The sequence below is a fragment of the Primulina tabacum genome, chromosome 17 (genome assembly GCF_025594145.1).
Source record: "Primulina tabacum isolate GXHZ01 chromosome 17, ASM2559414v2, whole genome shotgun sequence".
NCBI classification, from domain to species: Eukaryota; Viridiplantae; Streptophyta; class Magnoliopsida; order Lamiales; family Gesneriaceae; genus Primulina; species Primulina tabacum.
This window is the reverse complement of record NC_134566.1, coordinates 22,979,080-22,991,124: the sequence shown is the minus strand read 5'-3', so window position 1 is coordinate 22,991,124 and position 12,045 is coordinate 22,979,080.

The window sequence follows — 12,045 nt, the reverse complement described above, 5'->3', positions numbered from 1 at the left end:
TCTTGTTAAGGCATTTTTATTGAACGAGCCATATTTTATACCGATACGCAAAATTTAGCAAGTCTATGGACCTTTTCATGGTTCGGGCAATAATGTCAAAAATGTACCTAAACTAAATATTTTTCGGGAGTGTTTTTGGGCTTAATGAGTTTATTTAATGCATAATGGGCCAAAAATTCTACTTAATATCATTATATTTATTTAAGGGCACATTATATACTACATATTATATTTAACCTACCATCCAAAAACCCTACACTTGGCCGCCCCTTTCATCCTCTTCCAGCACCCATTTTCAAAAAATATAGTAGCTATCTTCCTTAGTTTCTCAAGCTTCTTCCAAAGTACTCCTTTCCCATCTCTCCGGTGCAAGTTCTACGCGAATATCTTTAAGGTTTCAGACGTATATACACAAAGGCACATACTAAATCTCGTTTTTCTCAACATTCACATCATTATCTGCTTATTTGCGTGTTTATGCATGAGAAATTCTTAGAACTATAGTGTTGCGCATCTGTTTTGCGAGGTTTGTCATGAAATATGCATACTATTCCACATGTACCTCATGTTTTCTATGGTTTTGTGCAAGGGGCTGCTAGGTATAGGTTCCAAGAGGCTAAACACGTCAAGCTCTATGGTGAATACGGTGGAGAGGGTGTCGGTTCAGGTCTAAGGGAAAGAGGCCGATCGCTTGAATCCTAGGAGGCACGTAGCAGCTAGAACGAGTTAAGTGGGAGGAGTAGCCGTGCATGGCTCATTCCAGAGGAGGGTTTGGGATGTGAGTGGTCTATGACAAGGCCTTGGAGTGGTCCATGATCAACTAGTAGGGTGAAAATGCATGGAGCGAAGAGAGGAGGCGGATTAAGACGAGATAGTGGCTAGATCAGTTGTTTCATGGTGAAGCGAGGGGTGCACGTGCATGGGGCTAAGGGTAGTTCTTAGTTCAGTCCAGGAGGGGTTCAAAGGTGGGATATGATTGGTTGGTTCGAGGCTGGTCCAGTCTAGTTTGGGCGAAGATCGAGTTCTTGAGTGTTAGGTACAACTAGGGTTTTTGGCACACATGTACAGAAAATTCCAACAAGGTTTCAGCGGCACATGAAGGTCTTAATTGGTATGATTTAGGTTTTCTATGGTCTGGTAGGGTGTGAATAAGTGGTGGTTGAAATTTGGAAAAGTTTGGTTAAGTTTCGGGTTTATTCGGGTTAAAACCGGGACCCCGGTCCAAGTTTTAAAAAGAATCGTAAAAGTTATGAGACGAGCTCAAGGTTACGTCTAGGAAATAATTATAATTATGTTTTGAGGTGTTTTAAGGAGTTTTGTTGGCTTCGGTTTGAAATTTTAAGGTTCGGGGGTAAAATGGTCAATTAGGGCTTCTAGGGCAAAATGATCTTAGGGGTAAAATGGTCAATTAGGGCTTCTAAGGGCAAAATGATAATTTTGCACCTGGAACGAGTTATTGGTCCTAGCAACTCTCTGATCTCATAATTACATGTTTTAAATGTATATGTTATTAGGAACATGACTTTTTATGGAAATACGAAAAATACATTGCATGCTTGATTTGAAGGAAATTAACGTATATGCATGATTTTTATAAGTCATGAATACGATTATATGTTTTTGAAGGAAAGGAGTTGGTTGTGACTAATACGAACACGAACACGAACATGTAAGGCCATGACTCAGTGGATGGGTAATACTGTAGCTGATGTCTCCGCTGCCGGGTACCGCGGTTATACGTAGATGAATCCATCGACTAGAGCTGATATAAAAGTCACAACTAATGAACTGAATTCAAATAAAGAAAAATTGAACGCATATATGTTGTCATGAAGAGATATGTTATGGACACGTTTATGCTTTGACATGTTATGTTTAAGCTCATGCTTTTAAGATCATTAAAGTTATTTTAATTACAGTATTTTTCATAGTTGCATGTTATATATATATGTACTTGCTATCACGGTTCAAGTGTGTTGAGTCTTTCGACTCACTAAGTGTGAATGATGTAGGTAAGCATATTGTTGAGGAGACTGGAGACGCCGAAGACTGAGTAGGCAGAGCTGGGGGTGGACGTGAAAACCCGAAGACCTGCATTTCTTCCGCATAATATGATCATGAGTTATGGGTGTAAACAATTATTTTAAATGTCATTGCATCTCTTTATATGTTGATGCTTTTGACAGACGTTGAGTTCTTTTAAAATAGTAGAATAGGAGATAGATTACATTTTAAGATTTTGTGTAATTGCAGTTATTTTTATTAAGTGATTGGATGAATTTTAAAATGCCTGATTAAATTATTTAAATGTTTATAAGTGTGTGTATTTACAGTCATAGCTATTTTTTAAAAAAACTTCAGTAGAATTTTAAGGAGTAGACGTTTCAGTTGGAATCAGAGCCATGTTTCTTGTAAAGGATGTTGGAACATTTCATGTTCGCAATCTTACTTGATTTTTATGTAAAAAAAACGTGTTATTTTGTTAATAATGATTTTACCTAAGTGTGCAGTTAGCTGAACGTAACTGAAGCTATCGAATAATGCAAACTGAAAGTGCCAACTGATTTATCGAACTGAACCAGTACAACTGAAGTATCAAAAACAGTTCAACTGATTGTCCAGTTGATAAGTGATTCAGCAGAAAACCTTCAAAAGCCCGGTCAGCTGATGAAGAGCTCAACTGACCAGTTCAACTGAATCAGTGAAATCAGTTCAGCTGACGAGTCAGCTGATTTCACCTCACCAGTCCAGGATCAGTTCAACTGACCAGCTCAGAACATCAGTTAGAACCAATAAGTTTTAGAACTCGACAAGCTTATTCAATGGGATCCAGCTGTGCAGAAAGGTACAAAAGCATCTGTACTATCAATAGTACAATAGTGGACGTTGTGGCAAAGCTTTAAGACAAAATGTTCCAGAATGACTGTCGGAAAATTCGAGACACGAACTTCAAGGAACGCATTCAAGCTGCAACGATCACATGTGATGAGTCTTGATGTACGGTCCCGTTACTGCTATAAATACAGACCAAGACCATCAACAAACATATATGAACGAGTGGAACAAAAAGAGAGAAAATAAAGGGCATGCTTATAGCATATCAGCTTACAAAGAAGCAATCAGCTCAGAGGGAACACTTTAAGATATATCAGCTTAGTATAGAAGCTCATTGCCATCAGTGTGTGAGAACAACTTTCGGGTTGTTTTCAGATATGAGTTCTCACACACACATATACAACATCACTCAAATTTCGTCTTGCACAAAGACGTAACACTTGTGTATGTAGTCTTTGACACACAGACGTTAAACAAGTGTTGGCTGGAAGGTGATGCCTTCAGTCTAGACTAGGAGTTCCATTAGGAAGTGGGTAAGTCCTAAGCTGGGTGGGTTTGTACAAGGTGTTGTATAAATCAAAGTATTCTAGTGGATCCTACCCGAGGTGGTAGAAGGGGTGACGTAAGAGCAGTTGAAGTCTCCGAACATCCATAAACATATCTTATGTATTTACTGTTTAACTGTGTTTTAAATTGATTTGATCAGTTCAGCTGATATCAGTTTAGTTAAGTCCATAGCTGAACTGATAGAAGCCAGAACTGATTCCCCATATTTCATTCGATTGGTTTACACAAGCTAAAAGTTTGTTCAAAATCTGGCATTTTTTCTTAACGAATGATTACTTCGAGTTTTTTTCTCTTGGTGTGAAACCAAACTCGATCTAATTCATCGGTGTATATATTCTTAGAACAGAAGATCTTCAGAAGCCCGGCCAGCTGATAAAGTGTTCAACTGATGAAGAGCCCAACTGACCAGTTCAACTGAATCAGAGAAATCAGTTCAGCTAATGAGTCAACTGATTTGAACTGACCAGTTCAGAACATCAGTTACAACCAATCAGTTGTAGAACTCGACAAGCTTATTCAATGGGATCCAGCTGTGCACAAAAGTACGAAAGAATATTTATTATCAATAGTACAATAATGGACGTTGCAGCAAATCTTTAAGGCAAATGTTCCAGAATGGCTGTTGGAAAAGTCGAGACACAAACTTCAAAGAGAGCATTCAAGACCATAAACATACATATATGAACGATCACGTTACTGCTATAAATACAGACCATAAACATACATATATGAACGAGTTGAAAAACAAGAGAGAAAAGAAATGGCACACTTATTGCATATCAGCTTAAAAAGAAGCAATCAGCTCAGAAGGAACACTTCAAGATATATCAGCTTAGTATAGAAGCTCATTTCCCTCAGTGTGTGAGAGCGCCTTTCGGGTTGTTTTCAGAGATCAGTTCTCACACACACATACACACCAACACTCAAATTCTGTCTTTCACAAAGACGTAAAAATTGTGTATGTAGTCTTTGACACAGACGTTAAACAAGTGTTGGCTACGTCCTTAACTGATGACGTATAAAGTCGATAAAATCAATTGACTTCTTTAACCGATAGGATTAACTGATCATTCTCAACTGATTGTAGTGTAACTGATCAATCTCAACTGATCGTTCAGTTGAAAACACATTAGTTTTGCTCAGTTCAGTTGCCTAGAATTATATACGTATTAATCTTCAGTTTAGGCAACTATCAGTTTACGAATCTTCAGTTCAGTTACCTTCAATTTTCTTGATCATTTGTTCAATCTTTTCACGCTTAATTTGTCAAACTCCGAAATTTAGTTTCCAACAATTTCCCTCTTTTTGGTGTTTGACAAAACTTAAGATATATGAACTGATTAAACTGAGATCTAGTAGATAAAATAATATTTTAATGATAACTCTTTCAATGTACAGATTCGTACAAAGAGTGAAAAAATAAAAGAATTTCTGAATAAGAGATTCTTCTTTCAGTGTACGGATTCGAACAAAGCATAAAAGAATAACTGACTGAAAAATTTGCCAAAACTCTCAACTGAATAAATATGTCGTCTTCTAACTGATCTGGACTTCTTCATTTCTTTGCTCTTTTATCAGCCGGTCCTTGACCAGTTGGTTGACTGGATCTTTTCTTAGATAGTTGTTGTTGTTCTTCCCCTTTTTTTGTCAAACCCATCAACCTTGCTGGATAATATACGGATTTCTGAGGTGACTATAGATATAACATTCATCATCTGTTCCTGCATCAGATCCATTCTCTTGGTCATGCTGGTTTGTATAAAATCCATTATATTGATTAGCATGTCCTGAGTCTGGAGAAGTGCTGGAACTGTCACTCTGTCCTTTTTCAATTGATCCAATGAGAGAAATAAGGAAGTGATATCCTTAGTAACTTGGTGTTGGCTCTTTAAGGTATTCTCCTTTGTTGAATCAATCTTCAAAGTATGCAACAATTGGGTTTACTTCATATCGGAGATAGTTGAAATTAAATTGTGCAGACTGGACTGAATATCTTATATCATGGTATCAGTAGCCATTGTTATGTGAGGAGACAAGGCATCAGATGATTATGGTTTTTGCTCTCTATCTTCTTTATTGAAAATGACCAAGGCCCTATTTGGTGATTCAGTCACAGCTGTAAACATTTCTTGAATAATTTCTTCAACTACCTCCTGTTGAGGTTCTTGAAATTGGGTGGAAGTCTGAGCAGCAGTAGAGCTGATAGGCTCTTCATTTGGTTTGTCAGCTGACATTTCAATTGGCTCTTCAGTTGGCACCGGGTGCAACTGAGCCATATCAGTTTCAGCTTGTATCACTTGTTCAGTTGTGGCAGGAAACTGAACTGGTTCTACAACTTTGGATATTACATCTTCTAAGGCTGTTTGTTCAGTATTGATGAGTTCTTCAACTAGTTCATGAGTTCTTGCATTCAGCTGGATGTTAGCGGCAACTGATTGTATTACTTCATCAACGTTTTCCAATGACAACTCAGCATCGGTGTAAATTTTAAGACCTGCTGGAGGAGATGGAAGAGCAGAAGATGAAAGTTGAGCATACTTGGAAGAAAGATCAGTTGCTCGCTCAGACTTTTCAGCAACTGCTTCTAGGGATGGCTCTGGCTGATGCGTCGAAGTTTCAGTCTGCTCTTCGGAAGATAGACTTTGGGAATTAGCAATAATCAATTCTTGTCCCATTTCCCAATCTTTGATCTTCATCCGCAGTTATGAGAGATCCGTGGCCAACTGATCGAAAACTGCTTTGTCAATGAAGACAGTTAGACAGGTAGGATCATAATTCTTGCGTAGCTTAGCTATGACTCGAGCCAGCTTTTTGGCACGCATTAGATCGAAGAAGTAAGTCCTACTCTCCAGCGCTTGAGAAATCGTGGCAGCTTTAACTACCTTAAGGACTATTGTTTCCAAAGTGATGAATTTTTCCAAAACCTATTTCTTCTGCAATCGCTTGGCAAACACTTCAGTCCTGAATCTGACCCGTTCATTGTATGCTTTCATCTTTGATTCAGAGAACTCATGTATTTCTTCCTATATCAGGTCAACATGAGTCTGAATCGGGTTTGTTGGTCTGAGATCTTCAATCATTTGGGCCTTACTTTTGGGTCACAGAGGGCATGAGTAATGCTCAGCCCAGAGACTGTTGAATCCAATTTCTCACGTATCACCACTCCCTTTGGTCTTGCAAAAGGTAGTTTAGTTGGACCGGTGATAGTGATCAGTGGTGCCTTCACTCCAAATTGTTTTGGTTTATCACCAGATTCTGTGATAGTCTTCTTTGAACGATTAGTTGGAGGAGGTTGCTGAGGATCAGTTGAGGGAGCAACTGGAACTGCCTTGATCAGTATTGCAATTATGGGATGTTTAGCTCCAGTTGGATTTAGTCTCTCAACTGGAATGGCTGCAATAGGCTTGATTTTCTGGGTCCTTGGCTTTTTCAAAATTTTCGAAGAAGGGGTTTTTTCGATTCATTTTCACTGACAATCAATTTCCTCTTGATTGCCTTCTTTGACTTTTCCAAGTCCTTGACCTTCTTTACTGACTTGGGAGCTGCCTGTGTCCCAATCTCCTTTTTGACTTTTAGAAACTGTTCGGGAGAAATGTACACCTTGGTCTTCGGTGGCTGAACATTCTTAGCAGTGAAGACCTTGTATTTGGATGACTTCTCAACCGAGTCATCTACCAAAACTTTGCTCTTCAAGAGGGAGCTGATAGGCACGGCATATCCTTTGGAGTGTTTTTTCGACTCGACAATTTTTTTCAGAGTGTTGAAAATAATGGCCGACCAATTCAATTTCTGTGCATTTATCACAGCTGCCATAACTTGAAATTTCTCAAGGGTGAGGGCAACAAAAGAGCCTGCCTTAGCCAAAACACCCTTGGCAACTATATTTGCCAGCAACTGATATTTATACTTGAGCTCCTTCTTGGGATCATAAACTTTTATCTTCTTCCCATCAGCAGATAAAAGTGTTAGCATATCCTCAACATTAGCAACTTTCACTTCAGAGAATTGAGAAAGACTATCCGAGTGCAGTTGGAAAAAGGTGCTGAATGATTCTTCATCTAAGACCAGCAAGTTACTGTCGACAGTGGTTGTGATTTTCCCTTCAGCAGTGATGTAGCCGTTGTCGTAGAAGTCTTGAATATTTTTAGAGTAAATTTCTTGAGTAGATGACCTAAGAAACTTCTTCAATCCAGCTGCTTCCAGCTTCAGAAAGACACTTCGAATGGATTCATCCTTAAGAGAGATGTTTGAATCAAAATCAATAGCCATAGCATTGAGGATGTATGCGAGAATTTGGCTTGCTATTTCTGAGGTGTTGGAGGATTTGCGTAAGAGAAACGCTTTGGTAGTTTGATTTGCTCTGTAAGTTGAAGTGCTCGTAAAGAAACTGAAATTGTAACGCCCTCGACTGATTTTATTAAATAACACAGCGGAAAATTAAAAATTTACTTAGAGGGAAGAAGGATTTAAAACTTTTCTTGACATAAAACATTTACAATCAAAAGTATATACATGATCAATCAAATATTGCATCAAAATACAAAATATCATTTTTGATCATGTCCAAAATGCTAACAAAATAGCCTTCTTCCTTCCATCTTTTATGCATATGACCTCGGCTCCAATCAACGTCCCGGCCCGTCACTCTTATCTGCATCACATGAAATAACTGAAATGAGTATAAAACTCAGCAAGTGAAACTCTTACATAACAATCTGTACGTATAATACTCTGTAAAACATGACTTTGAAATCATTAAATACCATCTAACTCTTGAAACATGAATAACATAGTATAACATAATAATAACGATGGTATTACTCTTTTCTCTGATGGATTGACATTTAAATAGTATCTCTGTCTCTGTACCTATATCCCATCGATATAAATCGATTACTTTGTTGGGATATAAGCCTATGGTTGTTGATCAACTAATTGCATGCAATCTCTTACTATCTCTTTATCAATCCAATAAATCAATTTGAACTCTCTCTTTGGCATTAAATCAAACACTTTGAAGACTCTTTTATCTTGCATTCCCTTGTACATAATTGAGACATAAAAATGCCTCTAATATACAACAAAGTGTATCAATAAATAACATGAATCAAATGAAAGGGAATAGCATGTTAAAACCATTGAAATACAATACATATACTTCATGTGAGCACAAGGAATGAATTCCACTTACTACACTTGGAGCACTTGATTCTAAACTCTTGGTATAAATCCTACAACAATAAACCATGAATTGCACCATCAACATCTCAATAATCACAAACCCATACCATAAAACCCATAAAACTAACACAATCAAACATCCCATTATTTCCCAACATCATAATCCAAATAATAACCAAACCCACAAGCTTACCTTAGCTCCTTAAACTCTAAAGAACCTTGTTCTCACTTCAAATACCCAACAAGATGCTTGAATCAAAGAAAGGGAAGAAAGAAATGTAGGAACCCTAGTCTCCCTTGAGCTGAATTTTCGAGAAGTGGAGGAGATAAATGAGAGAAATAAGAGCCAACACTTCTATTATATCACTTAAAACCGAAAACACGACTTTACTATTCACGCACCGCGGGTGTGCTCAAATATACACCGCGGGTGCGCTAAGCCTACTGGAGTACAGCCAAAAATCTAAAACAAGCGACCGCGGGTGCGCTGCCTCTTGGACCGCGGATGCGGTGTCGCCTCTGCCCAAACACCACGGGTGCGGTGCCTTTTCCAGTGCGGGTGCACTCTCCTCTGTAGCCAACAATAAACTCTATGCTACAAAATTGAATCGCAATGTCGCTTCTCCTCATAATTCGGCAACACTCTCAACATGAAAGTTGCAACTCTATATCTTATCTAACCATTACAATTGGCCTCATACCAATTGGATCAACTTACGAATTACCATGAATTAAATCGCAACGACGCTACACTATAACCACACATCCTCTATATCAACAATACTATGAATCATAAATCCAAATTCTTAACATCTAAACTATACTTAAACTTAACCAAATAGTCCAGAAACATAAGAAATCTTAAACCGTACCGTTCACCAAGCTTGGATATTATAGAAATGAAGCGGGTTCATTTCTTATGTTGGTGACTGTTCAAATTTTTTGGACACGTGTCAGTCCAAAATGAATTGATGTAAAAACGTGCGTACGTCATGTGTAATCGTGAATAAAAGTGCTTGGACTACGTGGGGCCACCTATTCAATGAAAGGCGTAATTAAGTGCGTAATCTTATCAGTCTCATCATTTAATATGGAATTTTAATCGCTAATTAGTCAACTTGTGGATAAGATTAGTTAGGTCAATAATTTAATGATAAATTGAGAACTGAATCAGTTCAGTTGAAGACCAACTGACTATTGTCTTATCAGTTAACCAATTTATTATCGATATTCCCCCTAGATAGATGCATATAAGTAAAGAGATTAAGAGAATGAGCATGTCTATAAATAAAATCAAATTTATCAGACACGAAACATTTTTACAGATAATATAAATCAATCGCAGATAAGCAAAGCAAGCATTTCGAAGAAATATAATCCTTCAGGAAAGCTTTCATTCGTGGAAATATGGAAGATGGATGTCGAAGATTTTTTCTTTGACAAAGTAATGTCCACCTGGACAAAGGTTCATGATCTACAGACTATTCAAAGAGATAGATTAGTTGCAACTGATGAACAGAAGGCAACTGAAATCAAATATAAGTGCTGTCTGGACGTCATTCACACTTCTGACCTAGTAACTGATGAAGGTCTGTACGACCTAATGCTCAACAAAGAGTATAGGATACTGGAAAAAATTGTTTTCACATAGGATTTTAGTCAAATTTCTAAGGAAATGTCCAGCTGGTTATCCATTTGGTTAGATGCAGTAAAAATGGAATTAAATCGTGTAATATCAAAGAGATAGTATCAAAAAAATTTCTATTTCAATTCATTGCTACTCATCAGTTTTACTGCTATGTTCTCTTTGCAAGCTAGCTGAACGTAACTGAAGCTATCGAAGAATACAAACTGAAAGTGCCAACTGATTAATCGAACTGAACCAGTACTACTGAAGTATCAAAAGCAGTTCAACTGATTTTACAGTTGATAGGTGATTCAGCAGAAAACTTTCAGAAGCCCGGCCAGCTGATGAAGTGTTCAAGTGATGAAGAGCTCAACTGATCAGTTCAACTGAATCAGCGAAATCAGTTCAGCTGACGAGTCAACTGATTTCACCTCACCATTTCAAGACCAGTTCAACTGACCAGTTTAGAACATCAGTTAGAACCAATTAATTGTGGAACTTTACAAGCTTATTCAATAGGATTCAGCTGTGGACAAAGGTACAAAAGCATATGTACTATCAATAGTACAATAATAGACGTTGCAGTAAAGCTTTAAGACAAAACGTTTAAGAATAGCTGTCAGAAAAGTCCAGACACAAACTTCAAGGAACGCATTCAAGCTGCAACAATCACATGAGATGAGTCTTGATGTATGGTCGCGTTACTGCTATAAATACGGACTAAGACCATCAACAAACATATATGAACAAGTGGAAAAACAAGAGAGAAAAGAAAGAGCACGCTTATTGAATATCAGCTTACAAAGAAGCAATCAGCCCAGAGGGAACACTTCAAGATATATCAGCTTAGTATAGAAGCTCATTTTCTCAGTGTGTGAGAACACCTTTCGGATTGTTTTCAGATATAAATTCTCATACACACATACACACCACCAAGGGTTGTGCCACCGCCAGCTTCAGAAGCTCAGTCGTCAAGCCTCAAGTATGTAAGTTTAAATGTTTTAAATGTTTTAAAAGTTTTATGCCATCACATGCATGTTTACTTGTTATATTTTTTCAGTACATGTTTATCTGTCTATATGTATTGAGAATATATGCCTTATAATTTTTATGCATTTTACGATAAAAAATAAGAAATTATATGATTTTCATGCATGCTGGCTTTGTGGTGAAATTAAACATGATTAAGAATTTGGCTAATAGGTGTTAAGAAATGTTGAAAATGATTTGAATATATTGATTTTTGGTTAGTAGTATCGATGTTCTACTTTTTGGATCATAAGTTAGTCATGAAGATTATGAATGCTTTTTGGACATGTAGATTTTCTAAGAAAATACTGATGATTCGTGGTTACTAGTTGAGTTAATTTATTGAGAATTTCATATAAAGAATAATGATTCAAAAAATACGACGATCTTTAGAATAAAAAAATGTATAATTTGGGATTTTAGATATTTATGCAAATGTAAGATTGGTTATGAAAATTGATTTTGGGATTAATAAGCTTAAGATGATTGAACTTTATATTACGAGAAACCTATAAAATGGAACTAGAAACTCCAAGAAGTTATGGGTAATTGTAGAATTCTTAAAATTAAGGACCTTTTGGATAATTTTCGAGGAAATTAGGAATTTATCTTGCAATAGTTAAGAAATTTGGGGACTATTTTAGCAATAACTGAGAATTGAATGGTTTTAATGATAGGAATTTTCGATAATTTAGGCTTGAAGGGATTTTTAGAACCTTGAAATATCTGGGTTATAATGTTATAAGGAATGATAATCAAGGGCATTGTAGGATGAATCAATATTGGGCTTGAAAATCTTAAGTGTT